The 24,804-nt window shown below is 43.2% G+C and overlaps 1 long non-coding RNA gene across 3 annotated transcripts in view; it reads right to left on the bottom strand.

Moving 5' to 3' along the window:
• The window catches only part of LOC129047895 (uncharacterized), a 153,361-nt gene extending 131,228 nt beyond the window's left edge, over positions 1-22,133 (bottom strand). For 2 of the 3 annotated variants that reach the window (XR_008509762.2, XR_008509761.2), the window contains exons 1-2: positions 21,380-22,133; positions 21,116-21,226 (exon numbers count right to left, since the gene is read on the bottom strand). This is a non-coding gene — a long non-coding RNA (uncharacterized LOC129047895). Of the gene's footprint in view, positions 1-2,855; positions 2,996-21,115; positions 21,227-21,379 lie in introns of all 3 variants that reach the window. The other variant, XR_010136532.1, reaches the window with a different exon arrangement.
• Between the last annotated feature and the right edge of the window lie 2,671 nt (positions 22,134-24,804).

The following is a 24,804-nucleotide window of genomic DNA, read 5'->3' on the forward strand; positions in this document are numbered from 1 at the left end:
CAGTTTATGCTCAAAGGAAACAGACAACCTACCATACAATTTAGGTAAAGACTACTCAATAGAATTTACCCCTTTCTCTTTCTCTTTACTGTCTAAAAACTGCAATGGCAACAGTATTGTCCCCTTTAACATGCATAAGGAAACCTCTTTCCTTATACATAATTCAGTGTCTTTCACCTCCACGCTCTGCATGTCCTTACACATGGATAGACCACCTGGCCAGCTGTCTGGATGGCAGACCCCAGGGAGCGGCCCCATTTTGTTAACTCACTGGACTGACTAAGGCAGCACCACAGGGAGATACAGAAGCCAATCAATGAGAGGACAAACAAACTCAGGTTTCCTCCTAGCACTTAACACAGGCCGTTCATCTAAGCCCTGCAACATTTCAGGCAGTCTGACTCCTGCTTCGTGAGCCTGAAAAACAGAACTGGTTCCGCTCTCAGCGACCACTCCACAGAGCACACTGCGGTCCCTGAGCAAGCAGAGATGCAGGAGACAAAGCCGAAAGAGATGAGAAAAGGCAGAAAGAGCAGCTTTCTGTTCCCAGGCAATTTTGAAAGTTATAAATAGATGAGGGGGAGGGATAAATGTAGAGAAAACATTTACTATAGAAAGAAATACAAATCTTAAATATTTAGACAATGAAAGAAGCAAAAAGAACTGCCACAAAAGCCACTCTGCATACAGGCTCATACGAGACATGACAACTGTCAAATAACTATGCTAAGCAATGAAATGCCTTCATCCCCAATTACTTTTGCTACTAATTGCAATTTCACAAAGGTTTCCAAGACTTTCCACAAGAGAAAAAAGATGCAATGCTTTTTCAAAGTTTGGCAGGAGTTTTATGTCAGGAAACAAACTGGTTTGCACATTTGGAAGTTGGAAGTTAAGAAGGTTACATTTTTCCTCACATATTTTGGAGGCATCTGGACAGCCCTAATTTAAAAAAAAAAAAAAGCACCTGACCTTTGAAAAGCTCATAAGACAAAGTCAGCTTTATTTTCTGTTAGAGATCTGCTAAAAAGAGTTAAGTATTTTTAACAAAAGAATGTGCATCTGTAGCTATGGAGTTGCTCGCACCATCGCAGCCTGTCTGTAGCAGGGATTGCTAACTAACACGGCCAGCCTGCGTGTTGAGACAGCATCATCCACTAGAGGCCAGAATGAGACTGTCATGTACAGGCAAATCAAATATAGACTCGGGAAGCACCAGAGCATCAGGGAGTGACACCAATACTGTAGGTGACATGCCAGCAAAATGCACTTCTAAATCCTCTTACGCAGTTTCTTTCCACATCCAAATCAGTGGGTAAATGAGGCATTAAAGGACAACATCTGTCAGCAAGAGGCTGACACTGTATTGAAGACTCAGAAACTGGAATAAAAATGGACCATTCTTTCCTGAACTGAAGTTGAGAAGGAAGGAAAAGAGGAGGCAGGGCATGGGTGCTGGTGAGAAAGAGGCCAACGACACAAATGCGTATCTGATATAGGAGGCAGGAGAGGAGAGCAGAGAAATGGGTAGGGAAAATGCCTCTGGAGTTCCTGGACCTGGAACTGGACTAGGAGCTAGTTGCAGCCTTGTGCATCAGTGGGGAACTGGTTAAAAACACACAGCACAGGCACACCATGGAGCATGACGCCGCCACCTAGCAACTGAGGTAGGCCTGTCTGTTGGTATGGAAAGACCTCTGAGACATGCTTAAGTAAGAAAGTGGTAGACACTATGCTCTGTAACGATGACATCTGTGTGAATTTGTTAAGGATGCATATGCACACACATATACATAAAATCCTTCTAAAGGCCGGACGCGGTGGCTCACGTCTGTAATCCCAGCACTTTGGGAGGCCGAGGCGGGTGTGTTTTTAACCAGTTCCCCTCCTGAGGTCAGGAGTTCGAGGCCAGCCTGACTAACATGGCAAAACCCCACCTCTACTAAAAACCCAAAAATTACCCAGGTGTAGTGGCGGTTGCCTGTAATCCCAGCTACTTGGGAGGCTGAGGCAGGAGAATTGCTTGAACCCAGGAGGCAGAGGGTGCAGTGAGCCAAGATCGTGCCATTGCCCTCCAGCCTGGGCAACAGAGCAAGACTCCGTCTCAAAAAACAAAAAATCCTTCTAAAAAGATGCACAAACAAAAACAAGAAGCCTCCCAATTAGAGGCCTTGCACTTGTTGCTGGCCCTGTTCAGAAAGGTCCTTTCCCAGATCAACTCCCACTGACTTTTTTATTCTTTTACCATCTCAGCGAGACACTCCGGCCACGGTATTTAAAAATCAGTCCTTCCAATGCTATTGTCTCCCTTTGCTGCCTTATTTTCCTCATAACACCTGTCATCATTTTTGTCTCACTCCACTGGAACGTAAGCTCCATGAAGGAAGAGGCGATTTTGTCTGTTGTGTTCACTGCTGTATCTCCAGGGTCTAAAGTGACGTCAGCTCATAGCAGGGCCTCAGTGAGCTTGCTACATGAATTAGTTAAGTCATAGTCTATGTTGTGGTTCCCTGAAGTGAGAAAAGAGCTAGGAGTTACTCAGGTTACCAAGGAAACAATGCTGCATTGAGGCTGCCAGTCTGGACATGACTTCCAGCTGACTTTGCTCCAAAGATGAGTCCAAGCACTCCAGAGCATCTCCCTTCTCTTAAAGGGTCATAGACCCATAGCCCAGGATTTTGTACACAAAGACTTTCAATATCTGGAGTGAGTTTGATCAAAGGATCTAACAGAGAAATGCAGCTAATGTAGACCTGTGAAGGTAAGAGGGCTTTCCTCCTAGAAAGGCCATCCACACCACCCAATAATACAGGTTTGGGAGAATCCTGGAGAAGCTGGAGAAGAAGGACACCTACCTAGCAAGTCAGACCAGGCTGCTGTACCCTGGCTGTTGATGGCAGAACAGAAGTCACAGCCAGACTGTCCATGTGTCCCTGTCTGGAACGCAGTTCTCCTCCATACAGCCCACCGCATTCGGCCTTGAACCAAAAAGGTGCTGGAGAATGACAAGCAAAAGCCCATCCAGGGTTCTTAGCAGTGGGGAAAGCACATTCCTATCATCATGTTTTGCTGAAATAATTTTGAATTATGCCTTGGACATAGAGGATGCCAGAGTTTGGATATTCTCTTTGCAGAGGCCTTGGTAGTGGAGGAGACACTCCCAAATAGTAAGTGGATTCTGGGGGCAACTACTTAACCAATCTAGTGCTATTTCAGAATTTTTAAAAAATATAATTGTGAGAAATGTTTCTGGAGTGAAACATGTATTATCACGTAGACCAACATAGCAGTTGGACTCAATGTAAATATTAATGGGACTTTTTTCTATTTCTCTACTCCTCACTACAAATTAGTTACTTGCCTGGGATCTAATTTTACTTAACATGTAGGTAAGGAATAGTGCTTGGCATGATTTCATGCTTGGAATATGTAGGTAAGGAAAAATGCTCAGTAGGATTTCATGCTTTGTTTGTTGTCTCTTCAGTTCTATTCTCAAGTAGTTTAGCATTTTGTTTTAAATGTTTTAGCTCCTAAGGGCATGAATATATACAATAATATCTCCCTTCCCAGATTATCAGACTCCTAAGTCTGACTCCTTCAAGCACCCAGAAGCCAGATCAGGACACAGATGAAAATGCTAACATAACACTGCATCATGCAGATGATTTGAAAACATGGTGACTGAGAAGTGGCTCATCCCAGATGGCTGTGGGGTCAAATACATCTCCAGTTATGGCTCTCCGGACAAGTGGCAGGCCCTGCACTCATGAGGGCTCCCCATGTGCTGCTCCCTCCTAATGCCCACCGATAAATCCTGCTTAACTATTATTTAACACATAAGCTTAATAAGTATGTTTAATTAATTTCTATATCTATGCAGCTTAAAAGGAAAATTGGCTAAAAGACATGAGTCAAGCAGCTGCAATGACTCAGAGATGTAATAGACAATGATAACAAAAGAGCAAACAGAACTATAATAATGAATATTCATAATGAAAAACAATTGTCAAGCTAATATTTAACTACAACTAATACACATTGTAATGATAGAAAGCTTTCCAATGCACTTTAAAGTGAATTTAACCAGAAATGGCATTAAAAGAAAGCAGTATTTTTTTTTTTGAGGTGGAATCTCACTCTGTTGCCCAGGCTGGAGTGCAATGGCTTGATCTCAGCTCACTGCAAATTCAGCCTCTCGGATTCAAGCAATTCTCCTGCCTCAGCCTCCCCAGTAGCTAGGATTACAGGTGCCCGCCACTATGCTTGGCTTGTTTTTTTGTTTGTTTGTTTGTTTTAATTTTTAGTAGAGATGGGGTTTTGCCATGTTGGCCAGGTTGGTCTCAAACTCCTCACCTCAGGTGATCCTCCCACCTCGCAAAGTGCTGGGATTACAGGCTTGAGCCACCACACCCAGCCAAGAAATTAGATTTTAAGTGTTCTCACCACAGAAAAGATAAGTATGTGAGGCACTACATATGTTAAATAGCTGAATTTGGCCATTCTACTAGTATACATACATCAAAACGTCATGTTGTACACCATAATATATATAATTTTTACTTGTCAATTAACAATAAGTAAATGGACAGCAGCACTTAAAAGAAAAAGATATACTTATTTAGATTATTCTCTTATATGGACCCAACTCTTAATTCTTAAAGCTAGCAAAATGGATGTTATTGTATATATGGAATCTATATGTATGGATATTATATGCCCCATATATATAATCAATAGACGATAGACAGCAATCCATTAAAAATTAGTGTGGGTTCCTGCAAAATTTACATTTATTTATTAAATAAATATTGAGCACTTCTAGTTCTTAGTGAGTTAAACAGACTTGGTCCTGCCCTTGTAGACCCTCCTTATATTCTATTTCAGTCCTTTTTTTTTTTTTTTTTTGAGATGGACTCTCATTCTGTCACCCAGGCTGCAGTGCAGTGGCGCCATCTCGGCTCACTGCTACCTACGCCTCCCAGGTTCAAGCAATTCTCCTGCCTCAGCCTCCCAAGCAGCTGGGATTATAGGCACTCGCCACAATACCTGGCTAATTTTTGTATTTTTAGTAGAGACGGGGTTTCATCATGTTGGCCAGGCTGGTCTCTAACTCTTGACCTCAAGTGATTCATCAATGTCAGCTACCCAAAGTGCTGGGATTACAGGCATGAGCCACCACACCTGGCCTATTCCATTACATTTTAGGTAAGTTCCTTGAAAGTGAAAAATAGGGTGCCTTGAGAGAAAATAGGTAAGTAGACCAGATCTGTTCTGAAGGTGGTAGGGTGGGGGGTCTCTCTTGGGGTCCTAAATTTCAGATCTGAAGAGTATCACTTAAGTAAGCGAGGAGCTGGCTATGGGTGGGTGCTCCAGTCAGGAGGAACAGCAAATGCAAAGGCCCTGGGGTGAGAGGGAGGGCATGGTGCTAGCGGAACTAAGGGAGGTCCTACGGCTGGAGCAAGGATGAGAGGCGGGGTGGAAACACTCAGAACGCAGAAAACATGCTGATGTAGATAACCTTTATTCTATGCACAGTGGCAATTCACTGCAGAGTGCCATTCGAAGATGTTTGAGAAACTGATTTTGATTGCAGTGTGGAGAACAGATCGAAGTGAGAGCCTGAGTGAGCATCTGATTGCTTAAGGGGGACAAGGCAGGCAGTGTCACAGTCCTCCAGGGAGAGCAGATAGTAAGAAGGTGAGGATGAAGATGAATAGCTGTATTCAAAAACACTTAGGAGGTAACAGTGGACAGGATTTAGAGATGGACCAAGTATGGATGGTGAGGAAGAGGAAGGAGTAACAGGCCTTGGTGTTCTGGCCTGGGCAGTTGGGAGCACCACAGGGCTGGCCACTAGATGGAGGACACGACACAGGCACAAGGATACCACGTGGTGTGAGGCAGGGACTGATCAATGTTGTTTCAATTTGCAAAGTTTGAAGTCCTGTGAAACATTCAAATGGGTAAGTCAATAAAGGTGTATGTATATATCTGAAGTTCACAGGCCACATCTGGGTTCAAGATATAAGGTTCAAGTCCTTCACTTACACTGACTATGGGTCATAAGAACCTACAAGGACAAAAGATTTCTATTGCTAAACTCATCACCAGAGAGGACAAAAAAGGTTCCCAGGGAAAAGTGCTTCTGATAAATTTTGTTTCAGAAAACTGGACCACTTACACTTTCCAAAGACATTGGATGAAATAAGAAAAATGGATTCCATGTCATAAAGCTCAAAAACACCATACAAACATGTCATCTGCTAGTACATGATGACTGTAATCTAATATGAGAAAAAATTAGCATGCTTGGCACACATGGACTAAGTACATAATAAACATTCACTGATTTGGTGATGCTGATACTGATAACAATGATGACATGGCACGGTTTTACAAAATGGATATAAACATATGCCAAAAAGATCATTTAGTTCTAGGATAAGTTGCTATGTACCAAATAGCCATATTGTTAATACTAGTTTTGCCAATTATAATTCTCAAAGCTCTTCCATATACTGTATTTTTATAATCTTCAAAATCATCCTTTAAAGCAGGTGAGACAAATATTATATCCATTTTACAGATGTCAAAACTAAATCTCAAAGAGCTTAAGAAACTCAACCAAAGATACTCAGTTAACAAGTGGCAGGGCCATGATTCATCCAAATCTTTGACTTCATCTTCTGTATGCCAACGCTGGTTAAAAGGATCCCAGAAGAAACACAAAACAAAGTTGATGAAATCTTTGGAGGAGTTTGCTTTATGAATACATCTATGGAAGATTGCCTGAGGTAAAACACAGTATGAAAGATATGAAGGTTTTTGCCATCTTGGAAGGAGAGCAAAGCGAAGAAATGGAGAAAAGTTGAGTACTGAATTGATATCACTGTGCAGAGTTGCTAGATGAAGCACAAACAGATTTTCAGATAAGCAAGCCATACATTTTTCTGTTTTCCCACTAGTTTGAGTAGCGCTTGTGTCACTTGCAATCAAAATAATACTGACCAATAAATGCAATGACATTGGACATCTCACTACTTTCTCAACAAAATCCATACAACCTTCCTCTATGACTATGCTCATGCTGTTTCTACCAACTGGTATTCCTTTTCTCACCTGTTGAACTCCTAGCCATCCTTCAAACACCCCCTCACTATGATCTGCAAAATGAAACCTTTACTGACTCCACCAAGACAATCACTTCTCCCTCTTCTGCTCCCCAGGCACTTTATTTGCACTTCTCTTACAGAACTTCATCCTCTGGAGTAGGCACCTCTTCTTCCCCTGGTACAGTATCTTACACATGGTAGACCTTCAATACATAATCAATTTTACCACACTGTATAAACTGGAATACTAACTAATTTCTCAGAAGACTGCCAATGTTGAAATGTTTAAATGTTTAAAATGTTAATATTATGTGACAAAACAAAAGAATGGTCAAACCTTGGCTTTTCCTCTCCACATTTACTAGACGAACACACCGTACTGACATTTCCTAGGACCTCCTATAGCTGGTCATTCTGAGTATCATTTTGGGGGCAGTAGAATATAACTACCCTAAAAATATGAAATAAGAAGTTGAAAATCCTTCACTTTTCATATTAAGCACATAGATTTTATTTTGCAGATATCCTCTGTTAATTGCACTAAAAAAGGCATGTCCCTCCACCTCATAAATCTTATAAAAAATATTATAACCATATTTTAATAATTTGTATCTTCTACCATTTCAGCTATTTCTCAAAATAGCTTTGAAATGTTATATTTTACTACTGTTCATAACAAATCATGTAACCTAGTTCAAAAAACAAGGAAAGTGAATTCAAATAAGAATATTTTTTCATTAAGATCTAGCAAAGTGTTTTATATTCCTAATCTGGGTTTATTCTATGAAACAAAAAGGAATTAATCTTTGTTTTTAATCTACACAGCATTCAAACTGGAAAGGCAAATTTCTATTTTCTAATGCTGGGTTATTAAAATGTATTTCAGATGACAGGCATAAAATGCTTATTTCCATACAAACTACAAGACAGCAAAATGAATAGAATCATCATGCTCATGGAAAATGCCAGCACCTCAGAGAGAGGGAGATCCAATCAGAAAAATGCTGTAGCTTTTACCTTTCAGAATGACGATTTACTAAGATTACTTTTAACCAGCTAATGGCTTTTGGTCTGACAAAATACAACAAATATTGGCATAGCATCTTACAGTATACACTATATGCTGATAATTATCCCCATTTGGTGTTTATGGAAAATGAAGCCTAGAGGTCTTAAAAACAGTGAGTGCGTGATGAAGCCAGAGGCCCGGAGGCCTGTGTCTCATCCCCAGTGGCCATGTGACAGGTTATACAAGTGCCAACAAATTGCTGCTCATGAGACTTTTTTGCCCAGCTCTCATTTCATACCATAGTTGCCCTCAGGCTTCCAGAAGCTGTTCACCTCCAGAGCTGCCTCTTCGGCCCAGCCTTCTCCTTGGGGATGGGCGCTCCCCCCACCTTCCATGGCTGCCTTACTCCTGCTCCCATCTCTCCACTGTTGCGTCTTCCTGTCTGGGCCGGTCCCTTCAGACCTGCCTTTCCCTCCTGAAGATATGATACCTGACTCTGATTCAGATAGTCTAGGACCCTGGAAAGGTAAAGAGGAGTTTCCCTCTTCTGAAAAGAGACCCCTGATCTTGCTCCGCACATGCAAATAGCAGAAATATGTCTCCGGTACACCGGCCCCATGCTCTGGTTTATGGGATGGGTCATTACTCCAGGAGAGGCTATCACGGACATTCTGCTCCAAGAGAGGCTATCACAGACATTCTGGAATGGGAAGGATCCCTTCACACCAGTTGTGAAAAAGTCACCGGAAGTGGGACAAATTGAAGGCAGGGGCTTTTCCTTTTGCTCTGGAGTTATTTCCTTGGGTCTCCACTCAGGGTGTCTGCACTAATCTTCTGTCCATCCCAGGTGGTGGCAACTGGTGAAACCAAGTGCTGCCCCGCATATGCCATGTGCATCTGCAGTGGGTTCATGGAAGTTACCAGAGCCTGAATGTATGTGAAAGGCCACATTCTCCAGGGGGCCCTCTCTAACATATTCAGCGAGAGGGTGGCAACTTGAGGGGCCTGATAACTTTCAGGATGTGCTAGATCAAACTGCCTCAGAGTTATCTCAGGAGGGCTGCTTTTTTTTTTTTTTTTTTTTTTTTTTTTTTTTTTTTTTTTTTTTTTTTTTTTTTTTTTTTTTTTTTTTTTTTTTTTTTTCTTTTATTATTATTTATTATTATTAAACTTGAGGTTTTATGGTACATGTGCGCAATGTGCAGGTAAGTTACATATGTATACATGTGCCATGCTGGTGCGCTGCACCCACCAACTCGTCATCTAGCATTAGGTATATCTCCCAGTGCTATCCCTCCCCCCTCCCCCCACCCCACAACAGTCCCCAGAGTGTGATGTTCCCCTTCCTGTGTCCATGTGTTCTCATTGTTCAATTCCCACCTATGAGTGAGAATATGCGGTGTTTGGTTTTTTGTTCTTGCGATAGTTTACTGAGAATGATGATTTCCAATTTCATCCATGTCCCTACAAAGGACGTGAACTCATCATTTTTTATGGCTGCATAGTATTCCATGGTGTATATGTGCCACATTTTCTTAATCCAGTCTATCATTGTTGGACATTTGGGTTGGTTCCAAGTCTTTGCTATTGTGAATAATGCCGCAATAAACATACGTGTGCATGTGTCTTTATAGCAGCATGATTCATAGTCCTTTGGGTATATACCCAGTAATGGGATGGCTGGGTCGAATGGAATTTCTAGTTCTAGATCCCTGAGGAATCGCCACACTGACTTCCACAAGGGTTGAATTAGTTTACAGTCCCACCAACAGTGTAAAAGTGTTCCTATTTCTCCACATCCTCTCCAGCACCTGTTGTTTCCTGACTTTTTAATGATTGCCATTCTAACTGGTGTGAGATGGTATCTCATTGTGGTTTTGATTTGCATTTCTCTGATAGCCAGTGATGGTGAGCATTTTTTCATGTGTTTTTTGGCTGCATAAATGTCTTCTTTTGAGAAGTGTCTGTTCATGTCCTTTGCCCACTTTTTGATGGGGTTGTTTGTTTTTTTCTTGTAAATTTGTTGGAGTTCATTGTAGATTCTGGATATTAGCCCTTTGTCAGATGAGTAGGTTGCGAAAATTTTCTCCCATTTTGTAGGTTGCCTGTTCACTCTGATGGTAGTTTCTTTTGCTGTGCAGAAGCTCTTTAGTTTAATTAGATCCCATTTGTCAATTTTGGCTTTTGTTGCCATTGCTTTTGGTGTTTTAGACATGAAGTCCTTGCCCATGCCTATGTCCTGAATGGTAATGCCTAGGTTTTCTTCTAGGGTTTTTATGGTTTTAGGTCTAACATTTAAGTCTTTAATCCATCTTGAATTGATTTTTGTATAAGGTGTAAGGAAGGGATCCAGTTTCAGCTTTCTACATATGGCTAGCCAGTTTTCCCAGCACCATTTATTAAATAGGGAATCCTTTCCCCATTTCTTGTTTTTGTCAGGTTTGTCAAAGATCAAATACTTGTAGATATGTGGCATTATTTCTGACGGCTCTGTTCTGTTCCATTGATCTATATCTCTGTTTTGGTACCTCTGTAGCTCAGGGTGGAGCGTGGTGGCGCAATCTCAGCTCACTGCAATCTCTGCCTCTCAGCTTCAAGCAATTCTCCTGCCTCAGCCTCCCGAGTAGCTAGGATTACAGGCATGCCCCACCACACTCGGCTAATTTTTACATTTTTAGTAGAGATGGGATTTTGCCATGTTGGCAAGGCTGGTCTTGAACTTCTGACCTCATGATCCACCCGTCTCGGCCTCCCAAAGTGTTGGAATTATAGGCATGAACCACCGCGCCTGGCCAAGGGCTGCTTTTAACAGAACTCTGCACACAACTGTTCTGACTGCCTCTTGGTACGCTCCCCATCAGTCCTCCTGTTTTTGTAGTGGCATGTCTCCATTCATTTTTATTGTTAATATCAATCTGGGGGTACCTTAAAGTGAACACTGTATTGTCTGATTCCTTTCTCCATCCATTGGAGCTGTCGCAGGGGGCTGTACGTTGACCTTCAGGCAGCCTCTGGATGGGGTCGTCACCTCTGCAGTTGTCAACCGGACATCCTGCTATGGCACCCTTGGGCATCCCTGCAGGCTTTACTCTGAACTCCGCCCTGACATCCTCCCCCAGGGAAGTGTCTCCAGGAGAGGAAACACTACTTTCCAGCACAGTGATTTCTGGCACCAGTGTGCTACCCCTTGTGGGAGATAAGAAAATTCCTGGAAACTCTGCATTTCCTGCCTAGAACACCCCTTCGGAGAGTTCCATTCCCTCCCCCAGGTTCATCTAAAAGTTCCTTCTCTGAGCTGCCTGTCAGTGGATTCCAGAAGTAACCATTTCTGGGTGGGCTCTGCCCAGTCTCCTCTAAAACCTTATTATCTACATAGGTGTGTCTGAGTTGTGGCTGAACCCCGACCTCTCAGGAAACATCTCATCCTCACTGGAGTTCTGAATATGTCTATTTCCTGCTCTGTCATATTGTGGTTCAGCAGACTCTTCCTGCTGAAGACTTTTAGCAGGGGGCATGGCAGCTCCTCCCTCCCTCTCATTCCTAACTGTAGTTTCTTGCTGCCCACAAGACTGATAGCCAGGAAAATTCTCCAGGAAGGAATTTGAAAATTCCGAAGACAAGGCCATTTCTGACAAGTTGTTCTGGGAGCTTAAAGGGAAGCTATGAATATCCATTTGGGTACCAGACTGGTCTCTGAGCAGAGGGGGAGGATCAGATGATCTCAGATAACCCTTTTTCTTATTTCCTAGAGCATTTGAACTTTGGCAAAGGTTAGACCAAGGGAGTCCTACAGAAGTTTGGGGACTTTTCAACTTGTGCTTTTTGGGAGAGCTGCACAAGAACTTCTGGGCCCAGTTTATAACATGACTCAGCTTCTGTGCCTCAGGGACAAAGGCATCAGCCACCATATGGAGATGCCATTCAGTCGGGCAGCAATTTCTCTTGGGCCCCCACTGGGCTCTCTGGTCCCAGTATTGCTCTGTTTCTCCGGGAGTCACTTTGGACACTTCAAGGAGCAGAGGTTTCTTTCCATTTGCTAAATAATGAGGTAACGCCTGAAGGCCCCTCAGCCTGAAGGTCTGATGTTCTGTGGGGTTCACTTGGGTGTCTTGGGAAGCCATCAACACTGATTGGCTGCCATTTCTGGAAGAATCACCCTTGAGGATCCCAATGCTTTCATAGTAAGTTACACACTTGGCTCGTAAGAGCTTTAGGCCATGGGATTGAGGCATATCTGCTTCATTCTGTGGAGAATGTGCAGTCTGTATGGGAGGTAGTGGATTCATCTGCAAATTTTTTAAAAGGAGACATTTTTTAAACACATGCTGTTTCAGGCAGAAGCAACAGCATGTGTGAAGGCTTCCAGATGAGCAAATTTGGCCAGAAGAAACTGGCCCAGGCCAAGGGCTGCAGACTCCTGGGGTGGAGCGAGTCACAGTTGCTGCAAGTCATTGGAGAATCCATATGTGAGCTAAAAAAATGCCTGAATAATAAACAAATAACACTGCAATTCATGAAATACATATTCATATGCAAATGACTTCTGAACTCAGAGAAGCCTTTTGACATTGTGTATTTTCTTAATCCTTATACTAAAAGTATAATGACAAAAAGTATAATGACTGTCATGTCACTTTTGGAGAAAAAATTTCAGGATGAAGCCATGACTTTATATTAAAAAGTCATGGTCCATGATGGCCTAGACCTAGCCTGTACCCTCCCCCTTCCCTGACCCCTGTTTAGTGTTCTCAGGCTGCATTTGACTCTATGCCCAATAGGAAATCAATCTCATAAATAAATGCATGTTTAGGTGTTGCTAAGTGACAAGAAGTTATAATCTTATACACATAATGCTGATACTAAATAACACTAAATAGACACTTTCTCTGACACTTTGACAAATAATTTTTGAAGACATCATGTCTTTTCTGGAAGTAACAGATATTTGCATCATGGAATTTTCCATGAGAAAAAGGAGCCATCTATCTTAGAAGGCAAAGGAGTGATTATACATGAAAAAGAAATCCTTTCTAGCCTAGTGGCTCTTGCAATGCATTCTGCAGAGCTCCACATTTGCAAGGAAAATCAGAGATCATGACAGAAGGGGTTTGGAAGGGGCCAAGGGGACTGCAGGATTTGAAACCCTTCATGCACTTCAACTAGAGCAATTCTAGTACATTTTAAATGGCAAGACTTCCTTTAAGGAAAGGATTCAACTGCCATGAAAAAGCATTTGAAATCTTCTGTACAATATTCTTACTTTGCAGAATAGGGAACCGAGGCTTAGAATGATGAAGTGACTTCTTCAAGGTCAGCCTGGTTGAGAACAGCAAGGTCATGCGTGATAAGGGCCCTGTCTCCATTGCACCACAGTAGTGGGACATCCTCAGACTGGCAGCACGCCTGCAATCCCTCATGTAGTATCATCTACCATATCTGACCATTCCAGCTCACCGTGAATGACACCTTCTACCAACGATACCACTTAGTGTCTGTACATTGCTTAGAAACTATCATGTATTGCTTCTTTACTCATGCTTATTATATTGGTCATTTTAATTTTTGTTTCTTGAGTTATCTAATGTTTTACAAAAATATTTATTTTGAAACAACTCAAATTTACAAAATGTTGTAGGTATAGTATAAATAGGGTAACCAACCATCCCTGTTTGCCTGGAACTGAGCAGTTTCCCCAACACATGGCCATCAATGCTAAAACTGAGACTATCCCAGACAAACAAAGCTGGTCAGTCACCCCAAGTAAAAAGTCATTTTATCCCCTTGAGGGTAAGTTGCCAACCTAATAGTCCATCATCCCTGAATAATTTAGTGTAGATTTTCTACAAACAAGGACATTATCTTTCATGCTTTACAATACAGCCAGCAAAACCAGGAAAGTAACATTGATACAGTATGACCATCTTATCCTCATACTCCATTCAGTATTCACCAGTTGTTCCAGTAATGTCCTTTCTAGCAAAGGATTCAATTCCAATTAATGCATTGCATTTAGTTGCCATGCCTCTTTAGTCTCCTTCAATCTGGACAGATCCTCAGTATTTCCTTGACTTAATGATATATCGAATTTTTAAGGTAGCCACATCTAGTCTCTCTGATTTACGGCACATATAGTAGGTTATGGGTCTTTTTCTGTTATATTTTTAGCGCACCAATAACATTTTTTAACCACATAGAATGTGCTTCATAAATAACTGATCAACAAACATGAAGTCAGCCAGACTCCATAATTGAAGGTAGCCATGATTCTGCTGGGATATTGAACTGCTTGTTCTCAGCAACAACTTGAACTCCCAAAGGGTCTGGTTTTCACACTCTAGCAAAGTCAAAGAATGAGAAGACTCTTTACTCTTCAGCTCTTCTTTGAAACCAAGAACATTTCATCTAGGCTGGCCCCAATCAATAATCTCAGCAGACTGGACTAACTCATCAAGGAGTGAGATACTGGGACTGTGGAAACTAGTCCGAAGACCATATGGTTTCAACTTTTTACCCTTTTGTCATTACATTGCACGTTGCCTTGCACTAACCTTATTTTTTACCATGATGCAGATAAGGGTGTCATTAGGGCCACAGTGGAGTAAAGATGACTTAGCTATTGTCTAGGCCACTTGCGCCTGTCACTTATTAGAGATGGACACTCAGATCCAGAGAGTAGGACCACAGCTATGCCCACAAGAAGTAAGTGGCCAATTTATAAAGGAACCCATGGCTTTTGGAAGCCCAGCGCTCTTTCCACAGCTTTCTCACTGTAAACAATAACAGCATGAAGACCCATTGTCAGGAAATTGTACTCATGTATAATTAGTATCACTGTATTCTTAGGACCTCAGAAACCCAGAAACTAGTACTTAAATTGAAAAAAATAAACCCTTAGTGTGTGTGTGTGGGGGGGGTGTGTGTGTGTGTACATATATTTATATGTGTGTATATATGTATATAAAATCAGGGTCCAGTGAGATATATGAAAAATGTGTATTAACAATAACAACAACAATAATAACAGTAGCTGTTAACACATAGCACTTAATGCTTTGAAAACAGAAGACAGATAGGTTAAGTAACTTGCCCAAGGTCACATAGCTGTAGATGGGAAAGCCAGAATTTCAGCCCAGGTCTACTGGTTTCAGAGGTCTTGCTTTTCTTAACTCTTGGATATATTACCTCTCACTTTTAGTTATTTAGCTGGCTCTGCATTGTCGTAACCAATGTATAGCTCAAGTTGTATTTTTAGAACCCAAATTGATAAGCCATTAATTCAAACACAAATAAACTGGTCTGCCCATGGAAAAGAAAATATCTGAAGCCAAATGGAAAAAAGAAAAAGTTTTACAATTATGGTTTGCAATTACTTAAGAGCATTGTATACAACTGACAGTGTCAGTATATATAGATAAACAGATAGTTGCTTAATAAGCCTTTATTTCATTCCTTCTTGAATAACAGAATTTCTCTTTGGACCTCTGCACTTCACTGCATCCATAGTGTCTCCTTGCAAGCGACTGAAAACTTCCAAGAAATAAGCTTTGCCTCCCAGCTCCTCTGCAGGGTGCAGTCTGTACATGCCACCTACAGGCATGAAAAAGATGCTTGCTTTCTCCAGAATAGCCAGCGGGACTGCTTAGTGGGCTATAATCCCCAAAGATTGTAGCAGGCAGAGCAGAAGTCAAGGGAGAGGCAAAGGGAATGGTTCACGCAAAACCGGTGACATTGAGAGAGAGAGTGGGGAGAAAAGCTGCAAGTGAATTTAAGGAAAGAAAACAGAAGCATACCCACATTAAATTAAGGGCAGGGAAAACAAGGAGAATGATACATCAGTTACAAACTGGAAACAGAGATTGTCTTTTACCAAAAGCCAAGCTACCTGCACGGCGGTAAATTATTAGAACACGAAATAGTTTCTTCTTTTAGTATGATAAACCGGGAAACAATGCACAATGCACACGTTTAAAAAAAAAAAGAAAGAAAACAACTAGGCACAGTGGCTCACTTCTGTAATCTCAGCACTTTGGGAGGCCAAGGCAGGTAGATCACTTGAGGTCAGGAGTTCGAGACCAGCCTGGCCAACATGGTGAAACCCCATCTCTACTAAAAATCCAAAAATTAGCCGGGCATGGTGGCATGTGCCTGTAGTCCCAGCTACTTGGGAGGCTGAAGCTGGAGAATCACTTGAACCCGAGAGGCAGAGGTTGCAGTGAGTTGAGATTATACCACTGCACTCCAGCCTGGGCAACAGAGCGAGACTTCATCTGAAAAAAAAAAAAAAAGATAAAAATAAAAAATAAAATAAAATAACACTACATATTCCAAAATAAGACTTTCCCTCCTCAAATCTAACAGACACCATTGTTCTATTTCTGGTGCTTATACAATATCTGTCTCATTTAAAATAACAAAAGAAAACAACCTGCAATTCCATCTTAGACAAGTCTATAATGGAAGTAGCTGATGGATAAAACTCTCCTCATTTTCTCCACCCCTACTTTAAGGCTAAAGCTTCAGGATTCTCTAAGCCAGGACCCAGGTGAGACAACAGTCTCCTCTAAATGAAGAACTCTCTCCCCGGCCTCAGTATTTTGTTATTTTACATATATTTATCTCTCCTCTCATGCCGAGTATATCGTAGAACCTCAACACACTCTTGTTAACTAGCTAAAGAATCAATCTAATTTGATCTAAACAATCAAATTTTCATTTTTAACTTTTCACTCAGGAAAAAAATATGCTACCTTCCCCTCGGCCACTGCTTGATCATTTTGGAAGCTCCAGCAGATGGTACAGCACATTAAAAATACGTGGATTCTGCCAGGCGCAGGGGAACATGCCTGTAATCCCAGGTGGTACAGCACATTAAAAATACGTGGATTCTGCCAGGCACAGGGGAACATGCCTGTAATCCCAGGTGGTACAGCACATTAAAAATACGTGGATTCTGCCAGGCACAGGGGAACATGCCTGTAATCCCAGGTGGTACAGCACATTAAAAATACGTGGATTCTGCCAGGCACAGGGGAACATGCCTGTAATCCCAGGTGGTACAGCACATTAAAAATACGTGGATTCTGCCAGGCACAGGGGAACATGCCTGTAATCCCAGGTGGTACAGCACATTAAAAATACGTGGATTCTGCCAGGCACAGGGGAACATGCCTGTAATCCCAGGTGGTACAGCACATTAAAAATACGTAGATTCTGCCAGGCACAGGGGAACATGCCTGTAATCCCAGATGATACAGCACATTAAAAATACGTGGATTCTGCCAGGCACAGGGGAACATGCCTGTAATCCCAGGTGGTACAGCACATTAAAAATACGTGGATTCTGCCAGGCACAGGGGAACATGCCTGTAATCCCAGGTGGTACAGCACATTAAAAATACATGGATTCTGCCAGGCACAGTGGAACATGCCTGTAATCCCAACTATTTGAGAGGCTGAGGTGGGAGGATCACTTGAGCCCAGGAGTTCAAGGCTGTAGTGAGCCATGACTGCACCTGTGAAAAGCCTCTGCACTATAGTCTGAGCAACACAGTGAGACCTCATCTTTAAATATTAATTAATTAAGTCGGGCCCAGTGGCTCACACCTGTAACCCAGCACTCTGGGAGGCCGAGGTGGGCGGATCACCTGAGTTTGAGGCCAGCCTGGCCGACATGGGGAAACCCCATCTCTACCAAAAATACAAAAATTAGCCAGGCATGTTGGTGTGCATCTGTAATCTCAGCTACTCAAGAGACTGAGGCATGAGAATCGCTTAAAACCCTGGAGGCAGAGGTTGGAGTGAGTCAAGATCATGCCACTGCATTCCAGCCTGGGTGACAGAGCAAGACTCTGTCTCAAAAAATAAATAAATAAATATTAATTAATTTTTTAAAATATTTAAAGACTATGCGTGGATTCTAGAGTCAGGCAAACAATTTGGGGTTTAAATCCCAGGTCTACCATGAGCTATCAATGATCATTTAGATAAATGACTCAACCTCAGTTATATGGTTTGGCTGGGTCCCCACCCAAATCTCATCTTGAATTGTAGCTCCAATAATCCCCATGTGTCATGGGAGGGACCCTGTGAGAGGTAATTGAATCATGGTGGTGGGTTTTCCCATGCTGTTCTCCTGATAGTGAAGAAGTCTCAAAGATCTGATGGTTTTACGAAGGGCAGTTTCCCTGCACATACTCTCTTGCCTGCTGCCATGTAAGACATGGCTATGTTCCTCTTTTGCCTTCCACCATGATTGTGAGGCCTCCCCGGCCATGTGGAACTGATACGGACAGTAGACAGGGAAACACTGGGTAGAAGAGGGTGGTTCCCTGGCAAAGGCCCCACTTTCAAGCCTAAAGACCCACAGCCCTAAACAAGGATAGGCATTCCTGTTTTTGCACCCAAAAAGTTGCTTTTTGGACTACCATGCTCCCTATCCTGTACCCATATAAACCCTGAACCCCAGGCTCCAGAGCAGACCAGCAGACGAAGAGATGAGAAGCAGACAGACAGCAAATGATGTGGCAGAGAAAGAGAGAAGAGAAACGTCTGAACACCAAGAGGAGTTGGACTGGGGGTGGTTGGAGAGGAGTTAGGCCACTGGACAGCCCAACTCCAGGGGAAGATCATCTTCCCACTCCATCCCCTCCTTCCAGCTCCCCACCCATCCTGATGAGAGCCACCTCCACCACTCAATAAAACTTCGCATTCATCCTTCAAGCCCATGTGTGACCCGATTCTTCTGGGATACTGGGCAAGAGCTCAGGGTATTAAAAGCTGTCACACTGGCCTTCTACCCTTGCAAAAAGGCAGAGGGTCCATTGAGCTGGTTAACACTCAAGCCATCTGTGGATGGCAAGGGTAAGAGAGCTTTGTAACACTGGGGCCACAGACACCCACCCCTAGAGAGTAGACACTACCACAGGGCTGAAGCCTATAGTGCTCCCCTGGCTCCTGCCTGTCTGCAAGCTCCCCCTTGTCAGGGGCAAGCCACACTCCTGTCACACATCCTGCTAAGGGGATCAGGGAACTCTCCCATTTCAAAACTGTGAGTCCATTAAACCTCTTTTTCTTTATAAATTACCCAGTCTCAGGTATGTCTTTACTAGCAGTGTGAGAATGGACTAATACAGTAAATTGATACTGCAGAGAGTAGGGTGCTGCTGCAAAGGTACCTGAAAATGTGGAAGCAAATTTGGAACTTGGTAACAGGCAAAGGTTGGAATGGTTTGAGGAGGTCAGAAGAAGACAGGAAAATATGGGAAAGTTTGGAACTTCCTAGAGACTTCTAGGGCTCAGAAGACAGGAAGATGTGGGAAAGTTTGGAACTTCCTAGAGACTTACTGAATGGTTTTGACCAAAATGTTGATAGTGATATAGACAATAACATCCAGGCTAACGTGGTCTCAGATGGAGATAAGGAACTTGTTGGGAACTAGAATACAGGTCACTCTTGCTATGCAAAGAGATTGGCAGCATTTTGCCCCTGCCCCAGAGATCTGTGGAACTTTGAACTTGAGAGAGATGATTTGGGGTATCTGGTGGAAGAAATTTCTAAGCAGCAAAGTGTTCAAGAGGAAGCAAAGCATAAAAGTTCAGAAAATTTGCAGCCTGACAATGTGATGGAAAAGAAAACCCCATTTTCTGGGGAGAAATTCAAGCTGGCTGCAGAAATTTGCATAAATAATGAGGAGCTAAATGTTAATCACCAAGACAATGGGGAAAATGTCTCCAGGGCATGTCAAAGAGCTTTGTGGAAGCCCCTCCCATCACAGGCCCAGAGACCTAGGAGGAAAAAATGGTTTCCTGAGCCAGGTCCCAGGCCCCCTTGCTGTGTGTAGCCTAGGGACTTGGTGCCCTGTGTCCCAGCTGCTCCAGCCATGGCTAAAAGGGCCCAAGATACAGCTCGGGCTGTGGCTTCAGAGGATGCAGGCCCCAATCCTTGGCAGCTTCCATGTGGTGTTGAGCCTGCGGGTAAACAAAAGCCAAGAACTGAGGTTTGGGAACTGCTGCCTATATTTCAGAAGATGTATGGAAACACCTGAACATCCAGGCAGAAGTTTGCTGGAGGGGCAGGGCCCTCATGGAGAACCTCTGCCAGGGCAGTGTGAAAGGGAAATGCGGGGTTGAAGCCATTGAAGCCCCCACACAGAGTCCCCACTGGGGCATTGCCTAGTGGAGCTATGAGAAGAGGGCCTGTAAAATCACAAGCAAGTTAGTTGATTTCTAGATACAATGGGGGTAAAGGCATTGGATAAATACACCCTTTCCAAGTGGGAGAAATTGGCCGAAACAAAGGGGCTATAGGCCCCATGTAAGTCTGAAATCCAGTAGGGCAGTCATTCTCCAGACCCCAGAATGGTAGATCCACTAACAGCTTACACCATGCACCTGAAAACGCTGCAGACACTCAACACCAGGTGTGAAAGCAGCTGAGAGGGGGTCTGTACCCTACAAAGCCACATAGGCAGAGATGTCCAAGGTTGTGGGAGCCCACCTCTTGCATCAGCATGACCTGGATGTGAGGCATAAAGTTAAAGGAGATCATTTTGGAACTTTAAGGTTTAATGACTGCCCTATTGGGTTTCAGACTTACATGGGGCCTATAGCCCCTTTGTTTTGGCCAGTTTCTCCCATTTGGAAAGGGTGTATTTATCCAATGCCTTTACCCCCCCATTGTATCTAGCACCTTTGAGGTATGCCCAGGCCTCAGGGTTGTCAAGCAGAAAAACCAGTACCTCTAGCTAGGTGTGTCTCTCTCATAAAGAAAGTTGATTGGGACAGTTTTTCCTGCTTCTGAATGGCAAGCTCACCCCCAGATGTTTCTGAGAGCACCACCCTTGCATTCCCACCAAGCCACCTGAGAACCTGGCCTTCCACATCTGGATTCAGCTGAAGCAGCAGTGTTTGAGAGAAAGGTGAGACTGGACAGTCAAGAAAGGGACAGAAAGTAGACGGAACTATCCCAGCGTGGACAGTTACAGAAGCCACATACCTGTGTGTCCTCACTCCTCATAGGAGGACCGTGCAAAGGCAAATTGCTAGGCAGGTAGACCTCACAGATTCTCAGCCGGGCAGTCGGTGAGTCTGTCCAAAGCATTTGAATCTGAAGATAAAATGTTAAGAAGAGGATCCTAGAAAAACATGTCACATATATTCTCCCCACCGAACCAAACAAAAACAACAAAGAAACACTTATTTTTAATAATGGGCGCAAGAATTACTCAAAGCAATAAATAATAATAATAATAAAAGTTACTTCTTAGCCTGACTGTCCTGGACGAGAATCCTCTCCCCACTTGCAGGTCGGGCGCTGAGTGCCTGGACAGAGAGGTGGGTCCCCCGCTTACCCCGCCCTAAGGCTGCGGAACGCGGCGCCCTCAGTCGCCACGGAAACCGCGGAGGGTGGGTGGATCCTGGGCAGATTGGCTGGGTCAGGCTGCCTGGGCGACGCCGGAGATGCAGTTGGAGGCTGCGGGAACGCAGAGGCAAGAGAGCAACTCCTGGGTTCCCTTGACTCGCAAGGGCTTGGCCCCTGCCCGGAGTCTGGGAAAGTGAAACAGAAAGTCGCCTCCCAGCGCAGAATATTCAAATTTGCCAGATGATCAGAATCACGCTGATTTAAAACCCAAACCCTCCCTAGTTCCCCACTCCTGCCCTGCTAAATCAAAATCTCCCAGCCAGGACCCGGAATCTGGATTTAGCCAGGGGACGTTTATAGAGTCAGGAGATTGGTAGCTACAAGGTTCGCCTATTCTTATTTCTCAACGCCATACCACTACCCCGTAATGGTAAAAGAATCTGCACCTCAATATCCTCCCCAGCCGGCTCTGAAATGGAGGCTTGGAGCTGGAAATGCGGAGCCCATTCCTCTCTGCGATACTGAAAGGTGTGAGCTGATTGGAAGCGTCGCTGCTTCTTGTAGGTTTCCCACTCGGGGGCAGCCTCGTCCTTCGCTCCTATTCCTTCCGCAAAGCAGTAGCCGACAGTGTGGTTTCTAGCTAATTCCGGCTGCAGCCTGGTTAATAATATAAGCACTTCTAGAAAGCGGAGCTTGGATGCAGAGCAGAGCCTAGGGCTGTAAATGGAAGAAGCTCTCAGCCCCACTTCCTAGTTTACAGTTAGGGTTCAGAACAAAGAATCCACGCTTGTAAAGCAATAATGTTCCCCTTGAGGGGAACATTACACTGCCCTTCAGTTCACGTGTATTATTTCTCAGCCCCCTGAGCTTTATCGTTTATTGGGCAATCAGGTGGGACTTCAGGATTGATGGAGCCAAGCCCTAGCCTTGGCTGAACCCTGGGTAACTATGAGCCTCACCTGACCACCTTCAGGAGGCAGCGCGATGGTGAGACACTAATGGGGATCGCCATAGCTTCAATGACTATAAAATCAGGACCTGTCATATCTGCATAGCCTCTCTTAGAGGTTTATGGGACCCTCAGCTCAATAGAGTGAGATAATCTGAGATAATCTATGGGTCTCTAGTACCTTATGCATTTACTATACGTTATTTTGATAACCTGTTTATAGGTCTGACTTCTATTATTTCATGTATAGGCGTTGTCAACTTAAAATCATGAGATCTTAAATTTGGAGAGGAGACTTTATTTCTTATAACAAGTTGCAGCTTGCAGGGTGGCCATCCTGACAGGTAGAAGCTAGCCTCTGGCAGAGACCAATAGCAGGCACTTCAGAGGAAAAAAGGGAGAGGTTGAGATTTATGCCCAAGGAAATTCGCTATACATACATATTCAGTAGGTTATAGGAGAATCTTAGGAATATTTATGAAATAGTCAATACATACACACAGAATGAACATGTATGTAACATACAACCCATGTTCACTTTGGGGTGGAGACAACATTAAGATACAGTAAAATTTAGGCCACACACATCAAAAGGTGAAGCAGGGACATGAAAGTAATCAACGCTCAGCCTCTGTAAATCAGCCAGAACCAGTCTGTGATCTCTTAGAAGAAAGTTACTGAAATCAGTCTCTTGTCCAGTCAGAGCTGTAGTTATGCCTTGTGGAGCATGAGGTCAGTTAGTCAGTGTCTGGTGGTTGGTGAGCTGCAATTATTTCAATATTGCTTATCTGGAGACCAGTGCTTATTTTGCTGGTAGAGAAAAAGAAAAACCTTGAGACAGTTAGAACATAGTTTATTCTTTAACTGTAGGGGCTGTAGGACTTAACCCTTGCGTACTACCACCTTAGGTCTTGGGTTCAAGTTCCAGACCACTGCAATAAAGTGACTGTCACAATAAAGCAAGTCACACAAATGTTATGGTTCCCCAGAGCATATAAAAGTTACATTTACAAGATACTGTAGTTTTTTTAAGTGTACAATAGCATTATGTCTTTAAAAAGTACATACTTTAACTTAAAAGTAATTTCTTGCTAAAAATTGCTAATGATCATCTGAGCCTTCAGTGAGTGTAACGCTTCCTTTCACTTGAACACTTAGAGAGGCCATTGTGGGGTAATTACTTGGCCTAATTTCAATATTGCTGTATCTCAGGGAATAGGGAAGCCTGGGGCAAAGGAGAAAGATGGGGGAACAGCTGGCAGCTGGTCAGTGAGGCAGTCAAGACACATACAAGACACATAATTTACTAATTAAGTTCACTGTCTTCTGTGGGTTTGGTTCATGGTTCCCCAAAACAACTACAATGGAACATCAAAGATCATTGATCACAGACAGCCATAACAGCTATAATAATAATGAGAAAGTTTGAAATATTGTGAGAATTACCAAAATGTGACACAAAGACACCAAGTGAGCACGTGCTATTGGAAAAATGGTGCCAACAGACTTGTTGACACAGGGTGTGCCTTCAAAGTAAAAAACAATATCTGCAAAGCACAATAAAGCAGAGCACAGTGGAATGAAGTATGTCTGTAAAGGAAACCTGTATGCAAGCAAAGAGGCAGAGATCAAAGGGAGCCAGTCCTACTTAAATAGAAAGTAATGTCTAAGAAGATGATAGGGCACGCGCCTTTCTCTTGTCCTTGGAGCTATTTATGGAACTCCCCCCTGGAGGAACGTAGACTCTTTCCTTCAAGCTAGAATTAGCATGTCTGCAAAAGGATTTAGATGATCTGCTGCTGGTGGAGGAGTAGGGCAGTCCGTGTGGACTCCCATGAAGGGAGCAATTTGCACCCAACTTAAATTTGATCTGGACACAACAAGCCAAACTTTTGGAAACTTAATCCTTTGGCAGGACCTGTGGGCTAGGGGCCCAAGACCTGATGGGCATGCTGTTTAGAGAAGCCAAAAATCAGCAGTTGAAAAGAGAAACTGACTTTTGTTGTGATTGGAGCTAAAGCAATGGACCATGCCAAGAGGCTCATGGGATGGCCGACAGCTGATCAGGGGCAGGATTCTGAGGCTGTGTGTCAGAAGAATTGGATGCTTGCAGCCAACTAGGATACATAAAACAGTAGAATGGAGAGAAGTCATGCACCAGAGTAAATAGGGTCTTCCTAAAATGAGACTCTTCTGCCATGGGGGAGGTTAGAGGTAGGCATTTGGTAGCTGCAGAAAGCCTGGGATCAAGACAGACAGGTGTATTTTCATTGTGAAAAACTGTAAAGCAGAAAACTCTGAGATACCCTCTGCTTAGTCCTTCGGCCCCACATTGAAGGACTTAGCATTATTCCAATTCTGAAAAATTAAAATC

This window comes from Pongo abelii, chromosome 13, assembly GCF_028885655.2.
Source record: "Pongo abelii isolate AG06213 chromosome 13, NHGRI_mPonAbe1-v2.0_pri, whole genome shotgun sequence".
NCBI classification, from domain to species: domain Eukaryota; kingdom Metazoa; phylum Chordata; class Mammalia; order Primates; family Hominidae; genus Pongo; species Pongo abelii.